The sequence below is a fragment of the Fukomys damarensis genome, unplaced genomic scaffold (genome assembly GCF_012274545.1).
Source record: "Fukomys damarensis isolate Sample0158 unplaced genomic scaffold, DMR_v1.0_HiC HiC_scaffold_15, whole genome shotgun sequence".
In the NCBI taxonomy this organism is placed as follows: domain Eukaryota; kingdom Metazoa; phylum Chordata; class Mammalia; order Rodentia; family Bathyergidae; genus Fukomys; species Fukomys damarensis.
Window position 1 is genome coordinate 11,345,464 of NW_022900927.1, and position 22,198 is coordinate 11,367,661.

Consider the following 22,198-nt stretch of genomic DNA (forward strand, 5'->3'; position numbering starts at 1 on the left):
GGCTGCCCAGGGGAAGTTTAAAAGAATGTGATGTCTTGTTAAGACCTGAAAGGGTAATGAAAGTGTGGAGGAATCTCTGAAGACAGCAAACCAAAGCCTGGTAATGAATAATGCCTTGCTCCCCACTGTGCATGCTGGTGACCCCACTTGTCCAGCAAGGCAAGGAGTGAATAAGTCACCATGCGAGTCATAGGCCTCCTGGAAGTCTGCAGCATTGCTTTGTGTTACAAATATGTTCTCCCACAGAAGCAGACCAGACAGGCAGATGCGTTTGAGAAATGTTTAAACAAAAGCCTTGTGTGGCAGAAAGAGCACCTTGTGCTTTTGGCACACGGCTCCCATCTCTGAGGCTCCTGGTGAGTGCTTGGCTGGCTAATAAATCCACAAGCATCAAAGCAAAGTCAATCACACACAGGACAGGTCAAAAGACGCTGCAACCCTGCTCTTGCCTGATGAGACTGTGACGCAGTCAGGCAAGAATCTCTTTTCACCACAGTGAAGTCTCATCAATTGTCTGACTCGAACCCACAAAATGAAGCAAGCGTACTGAGCTGGGAATCGCATGTGACTTCTTGACCTTAAGCTTGCCATTGAATTTAACAGAGAACGTATATTGTGTATTTCTTCTTGAAAAATGAACCAGTCTCCAAGACTGCTTTGGGGCTAGGGATGTAGCTCAGTGGTAAAATGCACTCTTAGCATGCGTGAGGCCCTGTGTTCAATCCCCAGCACCACAGAAGGGAAAAAAAGATTGTTTGGTTGAATTTACTGTTCTTAGTGACGTTAAAGGTGACTACAGAGTTTTTTTAAGTGTTTTGCTTTGTTTTGTTTTGTTTTGTTTGTTCTGAGGCAAGGGCAATTGGCTGGTTTTCTTAGACTGTAAAAGAAATGCCTCAATGTTTAGGGCAAAAATCAGAGAGCCCAAATCCTCAGGCTGTCTTTTTCCTTTATGAAATAACAAATGAAATGGAATGAATTTAGAACCGTGCCCTAATTCAAGGTCCTTTGCCCATAAAGTAGAAGGGAGACAGAACAATTTTTTTTTTAGTAGTACATATTGGCACTACAGAATGATTATAGTCCTTCTATGGAGTTCGTACATGTACATAATTTTGATTCCTCTTTTCATCCTCGCTTCTGCACCACCTTAAAGCAAACTCTCCTAAAGTGAACTATCGAAAGTCTTGTTTGTGGTGGAGAGAACAGTAAGTCTGCCCATACTGACTACTCGCTATATGCCAGCCACTCTCGTAACCACCTTGCATCAGCAGTTTTTACTGTCCATCCTCTAGGCAGTGTCACAGAGGCAGGTGGCTAATTCAGTCACCCAAAGCCACCCACCTACAAACTGCAGAGTCAGACTGAAGTTGAGAGGATGAGATGCAAATGCCACAGTTAACAAAACTATATGCAATAGTACAAAATGTAAGGGGCTAAAGTTTCTTTGGGGAGGGCTGGGGATTTAGCTCCATGGTGCCACTGCCTGCCTCACAAGCACAAAGATCTGAGTTCAATCCCCTGATCCCAGGTACCAAAAGAAAAACAACAAGTTTCTTTGGGAACACAGAGGAATTTTTAGGTATGGGGATTGGCCCAAAAGGCATGAGACTGGCATGAACTTAATAACTGGGGTAAAACTTAAGCATTATAAGATCACATGGCTGTGAGAAGGCAGCTGGGAACATGAATACAGTAGTACATATAAAGGGTGATCAAACCACGCTTAAATATTCAAAAAACATATTACAGTAAAAGACATTGCTAAAAATGATGGAATAAGCATGTTCAAAGCGAGGGGGCATTCTGAGTATTCTGAAAGGGATTAACAGTAATGTGTCTCCTACTGTAATAATTTGAAATGTAAATATTCACCATACTTTGTGATCAACCCTCATTGATCAAATGTGTATGGCAACTTCTATCAAATAAAAATATTATGGTGTGTTCTCATTCTCCTTATTTACCAGATCTGGCACCATACAATGTCTGGCTCTTTCCCAAAGTGAAAAAGGTCATGAAAGGTAAATGTTTTGAATTAATTCAGAGCATTAAGGCAGCCACAATTGCGCAACTAAAGACAGTCATGGGAGATGGCTTCCAGAACTGCTTCAGAAAGTGGCAAGAATGATGGGCTAAGTGTGTTCACAGTGAGGAGGGAGTATTTGGAGGGGGATTAATGGCAATGTGTTTTCAACTGTAATAATTTAATGTACTATATATTTGTGTGTGTATATATATATATATATATATATTCAAACATTCACCATTTTTATCACAAGGTATACGAGTACAATCTGATCAGAACACAAATAATGGGTCAAGACTTCAGTTTGAAGTAATTCTGGACTAAATTTACTGTAACTATAAAAGACAAGAAATTATCTTTACCATATCTAGATAAAAAAGTGTAAATTTTGCAGGCCAACTAAAATGTATATGACATAATCAGCTGTGGAAAAGTATGAAGTCACTCATGAGTACTTCTGAAGGCTCTCCAGAAGTTATATTCCTGAGCTTTTAAGAGTGACATCAATTTTGATGTCTTTATAAAAAGTAAAGGAGCCACTGATATCATTTAATGTAGTGGATTGGTTGTTTTGTTTTGTTTTGTTTTGTTTTGTTTCTGTACAATGTGAAGGCTGGCCTCAAGCCTAATACCCATCTCTTTCCTACTACCTGGTTCCAACCCTTGCAAGCTGAGTACCATCACAGCAAGAGCACAGTCCAATAAGCAACAGTAGAGCAGGGCAGACCCAGGGTCTGGACTGAAACTGGCCCTGCCTCAGAGCTGGGGAGTCACTTTGCCACATGCAATGGGGGGATCCCATTCCAGGAAGCACAACAGAGGATCTGAGCACCAGGCAATGGACACCAGGTGTAGCCAGGAGGGTTGTCACAGCAAGGTGGTTCAGCAAAGAGATTCAACCGAGCCCAGTGCAGGCAGAGCGGAGCTACAGGGGGTTCAAGAGGGGAAGCACGTGGCTATCTAGATAGACATCAAGCATAAGAAAGCTCTGTTCTCAGAGCAGAAAAGAGTGACATCTAAGAGCAAAGACTCAGATATACTCACATCTCAGTACGGGACTCTCTGCTGACAGGCACCATGGGACCATTGTTCAACTCACATGTAAATAAGGATGTCAATGATAATCCATAAGGTGTGAAACCCAAATATACTCACATCTCAGTACGGGACCATTGTTCAACTCACATGTAAATAAGGATGTCAATGATAATCCATAAGGTGTGAAACCCACAAAGATTAAGTAAGGGATGATGTATGTAAAGTCAAGTGTTTGACATATAGTATGTACTTAATAAATGGCTACTATTATCTTTATCATTACTATATTAATCAGGTCTTCCAACCCCTGTCTGTGGTTCATGTAAAGCTCCAGGCACTGGCAAGTAAACCAGCAAGAGAGGACTCAGCTGCACATGGAGCTGAGCTCTCAGTGACTTTGATGAGGAGTCAGGCACTTGGGAACAAGATGGCGCAGGAACCCAGAGACTGGAGAAAACAAAGGCAGAGCATCAGAAGCTCAGTTTTCAGAGCTGGAGCACAAAGTCAAAGGCAGACCCAAAGCAGACATGCAACTCAGTGACTTGAAGCTGAGCTACAGGGTCTGGGGCAAAACTCCTAAAAATAGGTTTAGTCCTAGAAACCAGGACAGGTCTGGGCTCATAGAAGGCAGAAAACAGACAGAAAAAACAACAGAAGTAGAGATCGAACAGATCCAAGGGAGAGCCTGAGCCAGACCTACATTTTCTTCTCAGCACCAAATGTCCATTATACAACTGGAATGGATCATCCACAATTGATGGAACAATGAACAGGCAACGATGGATGGTCAGCGTTCCCCTCTCCCCGGGGTCACATGTCACAGGATTTCAGATTGTTTTACAGTAATGCAGCAACCATTAAAATGGAGTTGTCGCAGACTTCTGCTCTCCAAAAGTTCTTATGTCTTCCACACAGGATACATTCATGTGTGGACATCCGAAGCTCATTTCAAAGTACATATTTACTTGATTCTGTGCCCACAGGAAAGCGTGCAACTTGCTTGAAGTGAAAAGCTTTTAGGTGTTCCACCTGACACTCACTCAGAGGGGCCTGTGTCTTTAACAGAGGGGACTGTAAACAGCCCCAGGCAGCAAATGTCTGGTGCTGCTGAATCACAAGACTTGCCTTATGAAATGTCAGCCTGGTTATGTCAAATCCTTAAGACAAACTTCAGCCTAATTATCTCTGGCACGATGCTGTTTCATCTCAACACCCATACATAGCTTTGGGTTTAGGCTCAGATGTGAGCATACAACTGGTTTGGGGCCTAAGAAGAGCTAGTGATTAAAACTACTCCCTTACACCTCTTAATTTTTTTTTTTAACAATTCCCCAGAACAAATATATAGTGGTTTTCTGGCTGTTTAGCAAAAAGCCTGGTACCCCTTCAGCTGTCCTGGCATGGCCTCTGAAAATTTTTAAGATGAGCTGAAGTCAAGGAAAAACTGATCTGGGTAATTAAAGACACATAAACAAAAGATCACTTACCAAAATGACTTGAAACCCTTTAGCAAAACCATTGTAAATTATGCTTTTGGGAGAACAAAACTATGTCATATTATAGAAAGTAAATACTTTATTACATTAAAGTAATCAGAGTCACGGCCTTTCCCAGCTCCACTTCTATCGTTTCTTATAATCTTTGGTTTTGGGGGGTTTTTTTTTAGCTTGACAAAAACCCTGAGAAGCCCGTCTTTGAAACAATCAACAATCATCCATGGTACAGTATAGTGACATCTTGCAACAAGTTAAAATGGAACCCAATACAAAATTCAGTAAGAGCCTCCTCTTGTTACACACACACACACACACACACACACACACACACAAATATACTCTATGAACACCCTTCCTGTCCTCACTGTCCTGAATGTATTGGTGAGCAGGAAGGAAGGGTGTCATAAAGCAGAGGAAGAAGTTATCATGTGACAAGAGAAGCATCTCTGTGAACTAGGAGAAAGGCTGTCATAAACCATCAGAAAAGGAAAGGACACACAAAACCCTGTCACCTGTGCCACTACCAGGGCCCCACACAGTCCAAAGACCTTGCAAAAATCAATCTTCAGTTCCACCATGGCTCAGGATTACCATTGGATTTCCATCCACCATCAGGTAGACTAAAGACAACCTAAGATTTGAAGGGTGAGGCCAAGGTGGAGCTCACCTAAAACAAATATGGGGAAAAAAGTACCTCTGATTCATGAACGAGCTCCATGGCATCAGACAGGAAAATCGTGAGTCACAGAAATATCGAACTGGGTTTGGGAGACGCAAAGAGGCAGTTAAACCAGCATTTGTGAGACTTACTAGGAGCCACAGTTTGTGCTGGGGCCTTCACATAGCTGCTACAGGATACGATACATTATTCCCTGGTTATGTTATTTAACTGCAAAGGTGAAACTAGATGCCTGTACAAAATACTGATTTCCTCAAGAGTTAACCCCAAACCCTTCTTAGGAAGTGCCAACTCAGGAAAGTTTGTTCAGCCAAATCATGTACCAAAACCCCCTGCACCTGAGCTCTAAGTATTTTCCATCTTCCTTTTTGTGGGATCACTACAGAAACTGAGAGCACTCTAAAATCGAGGGATTTCCAGTACCCAAATAAAGGACCAAATTTCTTAGAGGAATGCAATAATTCTTTGCATTCACACTATTCAATTTTGTTTATTTAATAACTATGTACAAAAAGGCAAGACATCTCCACATCGCCCCGCTCCACTCCCAAAGCTGACTGAGCGCTGTACACATCACAGGCAAGTGGAGACCGCAACAGAAATGCACCCTGGGAAGGAGGGGTGCTGCACAGAGCCTGCAGCGGCCTGGGGCAGCCTTACCAAGGGGCACCCCAGAACCTCCAAAACCCTTCTAGGGTGTCCTCATCAGCTTTACAGATGTGTACATTCAGAAGAGGGGTCTTGATCACATTGTGCCAGGCAGCATCTACAGGTGAAATTGTCCTTCATGCAATAATTCAATGAATATGACACAAAAGACTAGAAAAAGCTGATGCTGTTTTCAAAAGCTTATAACTTAGTCTCAGGGACTGGTTTTAGAACTGGATGAATTGGATTGAACAATTTTAAGTCTCTGTTTTAGTCCTACCTTTTAAATCTGACAAAATCATGGGCCTGCTTTAAATTCCCTTTGGAGACACTGCTGGGGGGCTCTGCCTTCTCATCTAAATATCTTTCCTATTACTAAAAACTGCAGTTGACCCTTGACGTTTACAAAGGCTAACGTCATGAGGACTTTTGAATATTCAGGCTGACAGATGCCTCAGCAACAGATTATTTTCTCTATAAAATGCAGTTTTTCATTCACACCTTCATCTAAGAAACATTTTTCTGAGCCCCTGCTACGTAAGCTAGGCAACAAAATATAACCAAATGACGTTAAGTGATGCCTTCAGAGCAGAAAACAGGACAGCTGGTTGTCTCAGATACCAAGTAGTAAACCAAGGACATGGGTTCAAATCCCACTTCAGCAAAAATCCATACCATGGATTTTATGCTATTGGCATGTAATTGAAACCACAGTGCTAAATCTATAAACGTTATGGGTTTCTATGCCTGATGCTAGACACTTGGATTGTGTTTCTGTTTTGCTATGTGGCACTCAATCACTTGATTCCTCTGGGCTTCAGTTTACTCATCAGAAAGAGTAGCATTGAGGTGGATGATTGCTACAATTTCTCCCCATTCAAAATACTGATTCTCTGATGTTTCAGAGCAGATTTGATGCTGAGAATTTTAATCTAAGCATGTCTATTTGTGCAAAATAAAGTCTACAACACCACCTCAGTGCTTTTGAATTAAAAAGTGTATTTTACTGTGTTCAGAAAATAATCTCTTAAATTTTGTCTCCACTATCCAATGATGAAATCTAGAAAGCAAGTGCTTCTGATTGTATATAATAAAGAAGCAACACTGCAGCAGCTGTTACCAATCAAGAAAATAAACACTTCACAATTGCCATGAAAATCAATGAGTCGAGATATATATTTTTGTAATCAAACTGGACTAAGGCTTCAGGGAGTGTAAGTTAGTTCTTCAGTTGACAGAAACACAAAAACTATTTTAAAATATCCTGGCCTTCTGATCACAGTGTAATCTTCTCCCCCCCCACCCCCCGCTTGTAACTGCTTTTAAGCATGTGTGTGGAATCTAATTCTAGATCATCATTTTCCCAAATAGCCCCACAGTGACCTTTGGAGGTCTGCTACTGACCGCCATGCAGTGCACTTCTCCAGGCTTGCATAATGACGGTGATAAAACCGCTGCTAATGATTAATATTCATTGGCTGCCTACAAGATGCCTGCAAAGCCATATGTGCAGTGCAAGCCTTCCAACATCCTGCACTCAGACAATATGTTTTCCATAGCAGGATGGTCAAGTACAAATGCAGGGATCACACTCAAGGGTTACACTAAAGCATCGGTGACAAATTGGGCTTTCTGACACAGGGGCAGCTCACAGATGTGAACGTGAACCATAGTCTGTATGTAGCTTGTGTCCCAAGGCTCCGAGTACTTGAAGCTTAGTCCTCCCAATGCTGATGTTGAGAGGAGAAGCCTGTGCATCGGGAATTAAGTAGCTTCTGTGGGACTCTGGTCTGCCCCAGAAAGCAGACTGCTATAAAAGAGTGTGCCGGGGCCCCCTCAGGCCAGCGGCTCTCTGTGCCCTGTGTGCTGGCCCCCTCTTACCTGCCTCCTGCTGTGACAGTATCCACTCCAGTGTTGCACAGGGGTCTGCCTTCACTGTTAGCCTCCAACACTGTGAGCTAAATAAACCTTCTTTCTTATAAGCTACTCAGCCTCAGTAAAAGCAACAATTATGGAAACAGACTAATGCAACTTAGTTGAAAACGTTCACAACCCAGGATATGCAGCATTTTAAAAATTTCATTTCTTGAAATTAGATCCATTCATAGGAAAATGGATACCTATTGAGGATATACTCCTAAGTGAAATAAATAAGTTACACATGTGTAAATACCAAATAGTTTCTCTCGTGTGGATAAACTATAACAGTACATAAGATCCTAATGAGATAACTGACAATGTGAAATAGGAAGAAAAGGTCTAAAGGTGTAGGGAAAGTGGAAAGGGTAGAGAAAAGGGAATAAGGGAAAAGGAAAATATATGAGAAAATGAAAAAATGGAAATAAAGTGTTTGTAAATGGGGAGGGGAGGAGGGGGCGAAGGGAGGGCAGAGATAAGGGGAAAAAATGAGAACCAAGACCTGTCATGTAGAGGTACAAGAATGTAAAGGTCCCAATAATGAGTGAAACTGTACTGTAGACCTAAAATGTACCAGTAAACTCAATGAGAAAAAAAGTAAGTAAAAAAATAAAAATCTCATTTCTTGCCTCATTTGAATTGGATCTGGCAATAATAAGATCCATGTTCCTACACAGTGAGAGCTGACTGGGCCCCTCTATGGGCTTCCTCATGCCTCACTTTATTCAATGACAGTACTGTTCTCATAAACATTTAAGTTTTCAACACTTGTGGGTTTTTTAAATTGCAGTAAGACCATTTAATATGAGATCTAGTTTTTTGACAAGTTTAACTGTATAATACATTACTGTTGCCTATACGTACATTATTGTCCGGCAGATCACTAGAGCTCATTCATCTTGCTTGACTGAAATTTCATGCCCATTGATTAGTAACCCCATTCTTCCCTTCCCCCAGACCTGGCACCACCATTCTTTGTCTCTTTAAATTCAACCATATTTAGATACCTCATAAAGTGGAACCATGCAATCTTTTTCCTCCTATTGAAAACAATCAATTTCAGATTGTAACTGTGAATGTGGGCTTCTTGGCCACACAGGCATTGAATGGCTGTGTTCTATTGTTCTAATCCCCCATAAAACATGGAGTATAACAGGTGAGTATAGCAGGTGAGAATACGTCCATTAATCTAACGTCTTCCCCCATCATCCAAAGATCTTCAAATAGCACCAGCTGTCAGTGACAGCAGGGGCCAGAGGGCCAGAAGCTGTGTTTATCACCCATTACTGGCAAAAAGCAGCATCAGCTATACCACAGAAAACTAAGAGAAGTGACCCAAGAACTGTCCCTTTGGCTACTGAGGTCACTCCCTTGATCCCCAAGTTGTACAGATTTGTTACATTAATAAGCTCCCAGGGCAGGGGCAGGAAAGCCTAAGTGTGCATGCCCACACATGCATACATACACATTCATATTCACACGTGCTGAGATGACACACTTGCCAGAATTAAACAGATGAACAGAAACAGGCCATACAGATACTCTGCTTCAGGCTTTCCAGCCACGAAGATTTGAGAAAGAAAAATAAAGTATCAATTGCATAAAGCCTAAGCTAGAGATTTAAGTGTAGGTTAAAAAAAAAATCTCTATTTGCAAGTGACATTTAACTAAAATATCACTCCAGACATCTATTTCATCACAAGTTTACCAAAAAAAATAGCACCAGAGGTTCTCAAATATTTGGGGAGGGGGATGGCAGAATCATTTTTCCCTAAAGAAATCCTACTCAGAACCATCATATATAAAGCAAAAGCTGCACTGTTCTTGGTGAGAGGGGCTGATCCTTCCTTCCTGACCCTTGTTCAATAACCTTAGGGAAACTCTAAAGCCTGTTGCACTAAACCATCTCATCTTCAAAGCTCCTTCCAGCCCTAGCCTCTCCAGCACCTACAAGCTGAGCTTGTTCCCGTACACCTTCAGGCCAAGTAGGAAGAGAGACAACATGGCCAAACAGCAATACCTTCTAGCAACATGAGAGTCAGGTGTTAAGCAGGCTTCAGGTAGCTTTTAACAGAAATGTCTGAGTGGTTGGGTTTTTGCTCAATAGAAGACATCTTTCAGCTCAGTTACCCTTGTGCCAAAAGCAACAGCTCATGATGCTCTCCAGCTCCAGAGCAGGGCGAGAAGGAAGAACTCAGGAGCAAGATCCCCAAGGCACAAGGAGATGGGGTGAGAGAACACAGCCCAGAGTGGACCACACAGGAGACCACGTGTCACACCCAGTACTGCTCTATCAAAACATCCCTATCTATATCTGTGCTTCTCACGCCTTTGCCTGTTTTCTGTGAAAACAAAAACAGAAGAGAAGTCCATAGCATGTACTTGACATTCAATCTAAGGTATTTCAACCTGAATCCTTCACCTTTGGAGTATGGATAAATGTGTCAGGCCTGCATTGGTACAGGAAAATTTTGCCATCTGATTACTCAGTCTTGTGGAGAAGCAAAGGTCAGTAGAGCACACCACATTAATATAAACACACTCTAATCATTTTTTTCTATAAATGGAAAAATTGCTCTTGGAATATCACTGAATACACTCTCCTGACAAGAGTTTGGCCATGAAAACAATGGATAGCTGAGTGTATTCCTTTTGAGAACACATTTGAACAAAAACTTTTAAATATAAGACTATCTTCAAGTCAAAAATGGGTTCCGCATAAAATATTCATACTACATTCTGAAATGTATTATACATGCAAAGTAGAATATTTTTAAGTAATTGTATTCCAGATCCTCTTTCTTGTACTCAGATACAGTTTTTGAGATCCCTTTAATCAGTGGAAAACTAAAATGAGACTGTCTAAAGGTAAAAATGTTGGACTGTAACTTTTGCTATCATTTAAAATACGCTTTGTTTAAACTCTAAAAATGAAGGGCCATGCAAATGGCACTGTATATTGCGAAGTACTAATAATCAAAACAATTTAACTGAAAACATGGTAATTAAAGTAACAACAGATGATACCATCTAGAAATTGCATTGTCGTCCTCACATTGCTGGTCAGTTTATCTGCTGAATAAGAATTGCTATTCATCCACTTGGGAAAATGCTATATTTTGAAAGAATAACAAATAGAGGATATTATTAATGATTAAAAGAAAATGGGGAAATTTTGACAATGTTCCCAGACTTTGAAGTATAATTACAAAGACCTTAAAAAGTAATAACATTAGTTTTATAGACTTGCAGGCAGTTATTTCTTACTCTATTTTCCCCTAGTTTAATTCAATCACTCCTTTTGCCTTCTCTCAAAGCATGTGATACAACTTTCCAAAATTTGCCCTGAGATAGGTTCCTATGCTTGATTTTCAAGATTTGTTGAACGTCCCAAAGGCACATGGCATGAAGCTTAGAGATTGTTGGCACAATCAACAGATTGGAGGCACCATGCCAGGGTTCCACCCTCCTGCCTACTGGGTCTACCTTCCAACCTTTGTGATCAGGAACAGCATTAAACTTCCCTGCTAGTGGTACCTGCTATTAAAGAAAACTTTCACAGTGAGAGAAATAAAATTATACAGCATACTCTCCAGAAGCAATTGTTCTGCCCTCTCAGGTTGACCTGCATGTAAAGTTTCACATGAGTCCTTTATTCATGGCCACCAGTCTAAAACAAGCCTGGGAAATAGGTAAGTTCACAGCACTTGTTTGAACCTAGTGCTGTGAATAAATTCCTTCCAGCTGGACATTTATCCTCAGGAAATGTCCTGATTCTCAATCATTACTCTCTAAATCTTGGAACAGATTATCTCTCAAACAATCACTGAGCTGTCAATACAGGGAGGTCTCAACATTACTGCCTGGGAGATGTTGCCAAAACTTTCCAGATCTAGGAAAAAATTTGTCTTCTACTCCAATCTTGCTGGAACCAACAAAGATTCACAGCAAATCTTATCATTTTAAATTTGTTAACTCCAAAAGAAACACATAGCTAGTCTAATAATTATTTGTTTCTTGGATTTCTGTTTTATTTTATTTTTGTTTTGCCAAAGTGATTGGTCATGTGATATTATGCTGAGCAATATGTAATGCTTCCTTTATTCAGGACCCATGCAACAAAATCTTCCTTCACACAAAATAATGTCAGACAAGTTTAAGAATCTTTGCCACTTTTACTGACTTACAAGAACTCGTTTGGGGAGAATTCATGAGCCTAAAAAAGTTAAGGGAAATCTAATAAAGAACAAGTTAAGACTTTACCAGGATGCCTGAAAACAAATTAAACTTTGTTTTATATCAGAAAGCTTGACAGCTGCTATTCTGTAACTTTTTTAATATTTAGTGTAAACAGGATTAAGAATAGGCATCTCTTCCTTTTCCTCTGAAGCCTCACTGAATTAGCATCAACCAGCAGCTTCTCTTACTGAAGTGGCTTAAATGCTGCAGGTTTCGAATTTGAGAATCTGGAGAAGACGGATTTCTAGGAAACCAACTGATAGTCTAGAAAATTACGCCAATAACATCACCCCTGGGGTCTGGTCCATTAAGAAACACCACTCAAGCACCCCTTCCAAGTCAGACTTCATTCATTTATTCTCATAGGGTCACATCTGTCTTTTCTGATGAAATTGTATCTTACTTACACCCTAAAAATAAACCAGGCTTGTTTTCCCTTAATTTTTATTTCTGTGCACATTTATTTGCATGTCAAATAGGCATCAGCTCTTTGCCTCTTTTGCTAAATGCTCCCCCATCACGAGTCCCACGTTTGCTCCAGAGAGGAGCAACAGATCATCTTCCTCACCCTCCCCTAAACCCATGCGGTAAGAACAGCTTCCTGGAGGAGGAAGACAGCTCGAGGAGTCACCAGGAAAAAGATTTGCCTTTTAACAAGTCCTCAGAAGAGTCCAGACTTGAAGCCAAGCGACATGATTATTCTCGTCAAAGAGTATCGTGGCTAGTATCCTCAAGCATGGTGGTCTAGCTCTGTACATAACAGGACTGCCAGAAAGGTGAGGAAGCCCAGGGAAGAGCTGTTGGTGAATGGTAAGGAATCTTCCTTGAGCCCCAGAATAAACCCAGGGCAGATGAGCTACTTTGGTTTCAGGCCAGCTGACTGACACAGAACATGCTGGGGCGACTGTCGCCTGCATGCCCTGCAGGGGCTGGGAGACTGTTCTGTTCAGAGTGCAATTTTAGAGACACTGTAGCCAAGAGGTAAAGTGTCAAAATACCTTCCTAAAATAGATAGTGCTCCTGCCAAGGATAAATGCACACAAACTAAGGCTGCAGCCTCGTGGCTCTAGACAGTTGTTGGAAGCATCTGCTTGCATCTCAAAGAGGAGTATCATCAATCCTGCGGGCTGAGAGTGCTCTGGTGAGTCAGCCTATGACAAGAGCATACAAGTTAATTATAGTTATCAGAGATTATTCTATATTAGCACAGCAGCAAACCTGTTAACATGGTCTTTAGCACTTCTATTAATGGAGAAAGTAGTCGCCTCATATATGATGCTTACGTGAGCACACTGAAGCTTGCCAAAAAGACTTAAAGAAAAAAAAGTCAGTGCACAAAGCTGGTTGATTTTTTTACATCTATTGTCTAAAGATTTAACAAAGCCTTGGTGACTAAGAAAAGATTATATTCCTGGTTGCCTTTTGGAAATTCAAAAAGGAGACACAATTCCTACAATTCAAAGACTCAGTGGAAACCTTTTTACACAAGTATCACACAACAGTAATCAGAGCCTTAAATGGGATGAGGGACTCTGAGCCCATGATGAAGATCACCACCATTGTGATTTAAGAATAAAGATAGAAACCGAACATTAGAATGCTGAAACATAAGAGGATCTCAGTTCAAGTCACCAGCATCTGACAGCACCATAATGGGACAGAGGTGGAAGCCAAGTTCACTTTCGTGAAAAAACAGTCGTAATTGGAAAAGTGTGCAGGAGTCGTCAGCGGGTGGAGCCTCTGTCCTCCACCCTCCCTAGCCTTACTTTGAGGAAACTGAGCCAGTACACACAGCTAGTTGATGGCAAAACACAAGCTGGAATCCAGGTTTGTTGGTCAGCTGACTACCGGTTTACTGCTCTGTCCAACCTCCAAACATTAGAGATGCCTCTAATACATCAAGCTTTTAATGAGACTTCTTGTGTGTCTTTGTGTGTGTGTCTGTGTGTGTGTGCATACCCAAGGCCCTGTGCATGCTAAGCAAGCGCACCAACATGAACTATGCCCCCAGCCCCTGCTGAGAACTTCTTACAAATAAAACTATTCTGTAAAACATGACGTACAACCACTTTTAATTCTTTTTTGATAATGTTCCAATTCAATTACCCACTGTATAATATGTTTGTTTTGTTTTTTGGTACCAGGGATCGAACTCAGGACCTCGCGTTTGCGAGGCAGGCAGTGGAACCACTGAGCTAAATCCCCAGCTCTATATAATATGGAAAGGAGTTCATTTAACCCATTGCATAGCATGGATAGCAAATTATAATATACTAATAGCCTGGGTAACTAAGAACATGGGACACTGATACCAAAATAAGTTTGCTCACAAAACTTCCAAATTAAGATGAAGCTAAAAGCCATTGTTTGAGTCTATGAGTCCACCATTTTCCATATTTCACTTGAAAAGATAAGAGGAATTTTAAAAAGTATGACCACATGGCAGGTATTAAAACCACCATAGTGTGGACCTATAAGTTGAGGCTTGTTGGATAAGGAATGAGAACTAGGGATTTTTGTTTTGTTTTTTTTTCCCACACCCAATCTAGCTCAATTCCAAATCGCAGGAAGAAAGCCATATCCCGCTAATCCCATCCCAAATCAGTCCAGAGAACAGAATGAATGGTGCCAGGTCATCCCCCACATGTAATCCAATCTGAACCACAAAACTGCCCAAGCAGAACAGGTCAGAAACTCTTAAGTAGTATATTTGCCAGAAATGGGTCAAGGCTCAGATTTTAACCAAAATTATACAGCAAATTGATGATATGAAATTATAAACCTGATATTCACTGTCATCTGACGCCACTATTGCTGTGACACAGAAACCTACCCTAAAGACTGGTATCATAATTGTGGTGCCACGTGGATCCAACATGAATGTGAATGTCACCATGAAGAGCCTGCATGAGGCAAAACCGTGGTGTTTGCTTTGGTTCACCACCACCTTTCTGAGGGTTCCTTCCTTCCTTCTTTCTCAGGGAGTTCCTGGGCAGCTCCATCTTGGTTCAGAATCCTTGCTGAAGCTTTGCTTTGGAGCCTACCATAGACTCTAAACCAGGCAGGGTGATGTCTTCACTCTCACAAAGGAGCTTCTCACGTCCTGCTTGCAGAGATCCTAACTACATACGGAAAGATGGTGACATACAAACCTATCCTGGCTTCTTAATGATTGAAGGTGATGGGGGCCTGGTTGACAGTACTCTAAAGACAGAAAAATTATCCTGTGCCAGTAATTGTCAACTCTCATAATCAGAACACAGAAGAGAAAGCACGGCAATTCTGCAGCCCAAGTGTCCCAGAAGTCTAGAAGACAAGGTCCCATGAATCAGGAACTGAGCTAGAAGAAAAAGAGTTACGGCAAGCAGCAGAGAGGCTGATTATTTTGACCTTCGCTGCTTCTAACTGTGTCCAAGGCCCCTGCACGGGTATTACTCTTTTCAGCAGGGAAGCAGAGGGGCAGAGTCAAAGGTTTAGAATTAGACTTGGAAAGGTTTACATGAGTCTACCACTTGTCAGTTGTGTGACCTTAGACAAGATTTCTCCAAATCCCAACTTCCTCATCTGTATTTCATAGAATGATTTTCAGAACCACACAAAGTAATAACAATAAGGTGCTTTGGGCAGTGCCTTGCAAACAATGAGTGCTCGGTGGTGTTAAATCATTACTGTTATGTATTTTAGTATTGGTCCTCCTCCCCATCTCAGTGGCCTGTGCACTTTCTGCTTCACCCTGCTCTTTCTGCATTCAGCAGCAACTGTCTGTGCCATCCAGGAAGGAGATCACATAGCTCCAGAGTGCAGGTTTTGCCATTGCACAGAGCCTCGTTCAGCTGCCCACTCTGCCTGTTCCCACCTGTGGAAAGAACCCTGCGTAAGCCACTTAACCTCTCTGACCTTCCTCCCATTCTCATCTGAAAGTGGGAACAACAGCATCTACCTCCTAGGCTTCCTGCAAAGTCCGAATACAGCAGAGCTTATAAAAGCTTAGCGCAGTCTGGCACGCAAGACATGCTCAACAAGCAACAGCAGTCATTAGTAGCAGTCACAGTATCCACCACACGTATAGGGCCTCAGGCAGCAATTCCACCCACCTCCATTCTAGTTGTGAACCAAGACCACCCATCAATCCCCAGTTCCAACGCCACCTGACAGGGCAGCACCGCCCAGTCCTCACCCTTTGAAGGAAGTCGCTCCTCACAGTACTTTGTTTATTTACTTCAGTGCAAGTGTCGCAATCTGCAATTGATTTGGGACTTTTAGTTCACTTGTTTATTTTCTTTTTCTCCATACTGAAACATAAATTCTGTGTGTTAGAAGGGGCCACTTGTTTTACCATAGGACGTAGTCTGGCTAATAGAAGGTACTAATTAAATCTCTTGGAAATAAAAATGAAAATAAAGAGAAGATGCTGATGAAGAAGTGATTTCTAAATTCCTTAAATTTCATTACTTGACCATATGATCCTCAGGAGCAGGGATGGTGTCTAACTCTTCGTCCTACCTGTTCAGAGCATAGTAAACTGGTAATGTTTAACACAGAATATATGGATGCTGGTTAGCTTATCCTTGCTGGCCCCTGGGGTCCACAGGACATGCTGTGAAGATGTCTGGCAACTATCAGTGGAATGTTGTCCTGGCTAATCCTCAGGTATCTGCTTCATGCCCATAAGGCAGTGGTTCTCAAAGGATAGTATGCACAGACATCTCCCGGGAACACGGTTTAAATTCATCACTTTGGTTCTCACCAAGCCCAACACTGGATTAGTAAGACAGGTGAGACCTAAAAATTTACAATTTCAATAAGCTGTGCCCTATATTTCTATGTAGGATGTTGAGGAGCACACTTTGAAAAGTCCTCCTAATGTACCCACCTAGAGAAATGGTGTTCATGACTTAGTCTCTTCTCTCAGGGGGAATGAGACGATCAAGTGGTGGAGATGAAACAGAAGGCTTTGAAGGGGAAGCACGGCCCATTCCGCAGCTCACATGAACACAGGAGGCCCAAGCAGGTCAGGAACAGAGACGCCTAGGGCCTTGAGGCCACAGCTCATGCCTGAACTTCCTGAGAAGAGGAAGAAAAGGGCATTCTCCTATGAGGCCAGGAGCTAGAACTACAAAGGTTTCCCTGCACATCCAGCCACTGGGCTGAACTGTGTCACCAATACAGAGGGCATCCTCAGTAGCACAGGAAAAAAAATGTGCACTGGCATGAATTAGGTAAGCTAGCATAGGGCTTCTGCAAATCTTGAAAGGAGGCAAAGATTATTAGGAGCCCACTAAGGACCTGGTAACTCTTGCTTCCTACCAAGTGCTCTTGTTTTTGTTGTTAGACAGCTATGATCAGTCCTAAACTTGACCGCTGAGGATAAGATCCACTCTTTAAAGAGACTGTGGGGAGAAGAGAACATGAACAAGTACTAGATGGAGACTAAGGAAACGTGAGTCCCTATTGCTACTGATGAGCTTGGGCAAGTCCCTAATCTGCTTGATTTTTATGATTAGTACATACTATACATTGAGTGTAAACCTACAGCATGTGCCTTTGTACCTGAAAAATATGTAAATTCAATAAAAAGAAAAATATCATTCAAGGGAGAAAATGCATCCTCCTGTTCATGGAATTCCTTCTGAAATCAAAAGTCTGAGGTCTTCCCAAGGTATCAGCCACCTGACAGTGGCACAGCTAACAAATTTGGGGGAGAAATTAGCAGATGGCATATCCTTTAGAAACATAAGCGATAGAGCAAAACAACTTCACAAATCTCGCTTCTATTTTTTAGCTCATTTTCAAGAGTGGAATGAAAGTGGGAGACAAGGCATCAGGATGGACACTCGAGAATTACATAAAGAGAAGATGACAGATTTGAGGGGGAGACGTTAACAAGCTCTTACTTCATTAGAAGAAAAACTGCCAGTTCAATTAGTATTTATTTCATCTTGCAAAAGGTAAGATGCTGCTCTATGCAATCAAAATACCAAAGAAGAGGTTTTTTTCTTTCATACATTGAATAAATTCAAGCTAATTAGCAATCATGTTCACTTCCTTCCAAAATCATACCATACTGAAGCACAAAATATGTAAAAGTATGTCATATTCCATAGTTGGAAAGTCCTTTATCAGCTCCAAGAATTGTTGCCACCTTACCTCAACAGTTTCACATACCAGAAAAATTGTTTTAAAACTCATGTTCAAGTATTTTCTGTCTAGTCATTTGTTTTGCACACATACTGATGCTTTGAGCCATGACTGGGTTGAAAGTGTTTTTCCCACTCTATAGCTTCCTAGTAGACATTTAATCCATGTAAGAGAAAGGAAATAGACAATGTTGAAAGCATGCCTGGTCAATACAAAATGTTGGCACAATTCCACTGTCTGTTCTGCTGGATTCTAAAGAGGTGAGCTCATGTATTTAGGATAGGCTTTAACTCTCACTTCTGTCCCTTCAGGGATTCTTCCATTCATGGAGCTCCTTCTGAAAGCAGGACAACAAATGAGTGACAGATTTAAGAATGCGGGAGGGTGAGAGTGGGTGGTATTGAATAATCAGTTTGCTAGGTGTTCTCAGAATTGTACTCATGCTGGTTAAGTCTGGCTTGAGGGAACATTAGGTTAAAGTAGGTCAACGTAGACAACTTCTCATAGCATCCCTGTAATCCAAAAATAATATCAGTTTCTTGCTAGATGTTCAAAGGTGACAAGGAAACAAGTGGATTTACTGCTCCATGTGTGACCCTAATCAACAAGGAAGAACTGCCTGGAGACTTGGAGGTGACTAATCCTTGGATAAGACTGACAGTGCTATCCTCAAGTAGAAGAAAAACAAAGAAGGGAGGAATAGATACTCCTATGTGCTTCCAGATTTCAGACAGGATGTTTGAAACTCAGAGGAAAGAGTCTATGGAAGACAGAAACTATAAAAAGAAACACATCTCAAGAAATGCTACAAGTTACAATCTCTACTGAAAACAAAACAAAACAACAACAACAAAATGCTAAGCGATGTTGGTGAGAAAAAGGAAGAATTGGATTAGAATTTGTGAAGGCACAGGCTGCTTGCTGATGATCTCTACGTTTAGAAAAAATGACTCACGACCCAGTTCCTATTGGCTGGCAAGATTAAGTCCTCCCCACCATTCCAGCTCCCCACAACATGATTAAAGGCTATTACTTACTGTGTGCTATATGTCAGGGGAAGATACTGAAAACTTTAAACATATTGTTTAATCCTCATCATGACTCTGCCAAGTGCCACTGTCCCTAGTCTAAAAGTAAGATAAACCATAGAGCTAATGACCAGCAGGGCTGGGATCCCTATAAATAGGTTTATGGTACACTTTTAAGCAACTAGAGGATGGTATAAAGGGAAGATGGGGAGAGAACATGATGTCACAGAGGCAGCAATGATGATGAGAATTAAGTCCCACAGTGTATTTATTCTACATTTCATTTGTACATGAAATGTATAAAATTCAATTAACTCTAATAATAACTATATGCAGTAGGAAGTCTTATCATTGCATTTACACAGAGGGAAAGGGAGACAAATTCAATAGTCTACCCAAAGAGTTGCACAAGCAGAATTTTGAGCCCATGCTTGTGTGTGTGTGTGTGTGTGTGTGTGTGTGTGTGTGTGTGTGTTTCCACTACTTGGCATAGAACTCACACGTGCAGTTACATCTCCAGCCTTCTTTGGTGTTTGTTTGTTTGTATGTTTTTGTTTTGTTTTGAGACAGGGTCTCACTAAGTTGCTAAATTGTCCTGATCGGACTCAAACTTGCATTCAACCTGCCTCAGCCTTCCAGAGTGTTGGGATTACAGGCGTGTCACCAAGCCCAGCCCAAGCCTATGCTCTTAAGCAGTAGGATATAATACCTTGAAGAAAAAGGCAGAACTAGTCAATTCCTATTTATTAATTGTTCAACAAAGAGTTGCTAATTATTTGCTGGGAACCCACACTTTTGTAAGCAATGCAGCAAGCAAAACAAGATAAATAAAAAGCCATGCTCTTGTGAAGCTTAGGTGTTTGTAGAAGAGTCAGGTTAAAAAACACACACACACAAGGTAATGCAAAATACATTTTATGTTAGATATCGAGTTGAAGATAGCAGAGAAGACCAAAAGGGGCTTTAGGAAAATGCAATTTTAGACAGGGTGTCTACAAAATTCTTCACTGGCCGTCAAATGAACACTTGAAGAAAGTGAGAGCATGAGCCATGTGGCTTGGCTATCTGGACAAAGGGTATTTTGGACATAGGCGTGGCAAGTGCAAAGATCCTGAGAGGTATCCTCACTGGTGAATTCAAGGAAGCAGTGTGACTGAAATAGAGGACAGGAAAAGCGGTACAGGGCTAGAGATACCTCAGGCAAAGCCAGATCATATAGGCTTTGCAGGGCATGCCTAGAACCCTGGATTTTATGAGTGAGCTGGGAAGCTGTTGCAGAGAAGCACAGAGGGGAATGACATGGCATCCTTACTTTTTAGAAGGACTGCTCTAGCTGCTGTGTGGAAAACAGTCTAAAATAGAGCAAGGGTCAAAGAAGGGAAGCCACATAGATGACGGTGGTTCTCCTAAGGAGGTAGTAGGGAGGAAGTGAGGAGGGCCAAGTTCTGGGTATATTTTAAAGGTAGAGCCAACAGGATTTGGTGTAAGGGGGAAAATGATACATCAATGACTCCAAAGTTTGGGGATTAATCAACATGAAGAATGGAATTATCATTGTAGAGTCAGGGAAGGCCACAAAGCTAACAGTTGGGAGGAGGTGTGTATATCAGGTATTCACTCTGATGTTGCTGAACTTGTGATGCTTACTTACAACCAAGTGGAGATGCTAAGTAGGCAAGAGAAGTATTAAGTACAAATCTGAAGGTCTAGGAAATGATCTGTCCTCAATGTAAAAAATGGGCATCCCACTATCACCACTTCTCTTCAATATAGTTATGGAAACATTAGCCACAGCAATCAGACAAGAGAAAGAAATTAAAGCAATAAAGATAGGAAAGGAAGAAGTTAAACTATCATTATTTGCTGATGATATGATACTCTACATTGAAGATCCAAAAAACTCCACCAAAAAACTTCTAGACTTAATTGACAGATTCAGTAGAGTATCTGGATACAAGGTGAATACTCAAAAATCAATAGCCTTTCTATACACAAATAACAGACAGATGGAAAGAGAAATAAGGGAAAAAATTCCTTTTACAATAGCATCCAAAAAAATGAAGTATCTAGGAATCAATCTAACAAAAGAAACAAAAGATCTCTACACTGAAAACTACAGCACTCTGAAAAAAGAAATCGAAGAGGATATAAAAAAATGGAAAGATATCCCCTGCTCCTGGGTAGGAAGAATCAACATAGTGAAAATGGCCATACTACCGAAACTGCTATATACATTCAATGCAATGCCAATTGAAATTCCAACACTATATTTCACAGAACTAGAAAAAAGAATCCAAAAATTCATTTGGAACCACAAGAGACCTAGAATAGCAAAAGCCATTATAGGCAACAGTCACATGGCACCAGGTGTAACAATTCCCAATTTGAAACTATACTACAAAGCCACTGTGATAAAATCAGCATGGTACTGGCAAAGAAATAGGCCTGAGGATCAATGGAACAGACTGGAAGACACAAAAACAAATGCAGATGTACTCAGCTACCTCATCTTCGACAAAGGAGCTCACCATCCTCAGTGGAGGAAAGATAGCCTCTTTAATAAATGGTGTTGGAAAAACTGGATATCAACCTGTCACAGATTAAAATTAGACCCTTATCTTTCGCCATGCACTAAATTAAAATCCAAATGGATTAAAGATCTAAATATTAAAACAGAAACATTAAACTTGCTGGAAAGTAAGTTAGGCAGAACTCTGGAAGACATTGGTATAGGAAAAGACTTTATGAACAAATCCTCAGTAGCACGGGAACTAGCAGAAAGAATCAACAACTGGGATCTCATCTTACTAAAAAGCTTCTGTACTTCAAAAGAAACCATTAGCAGAACTAAGAGACAATCTACAATGTGGGAAAAAATTTTTACCAGCTGTACCTCAGACAAAGGACTATTATCAAGGATATATAAAGAACTCAAAACAATCAGTCCCCCCAAATATAAAGACCCGATCCAAAAATGGGCATCCGAAAT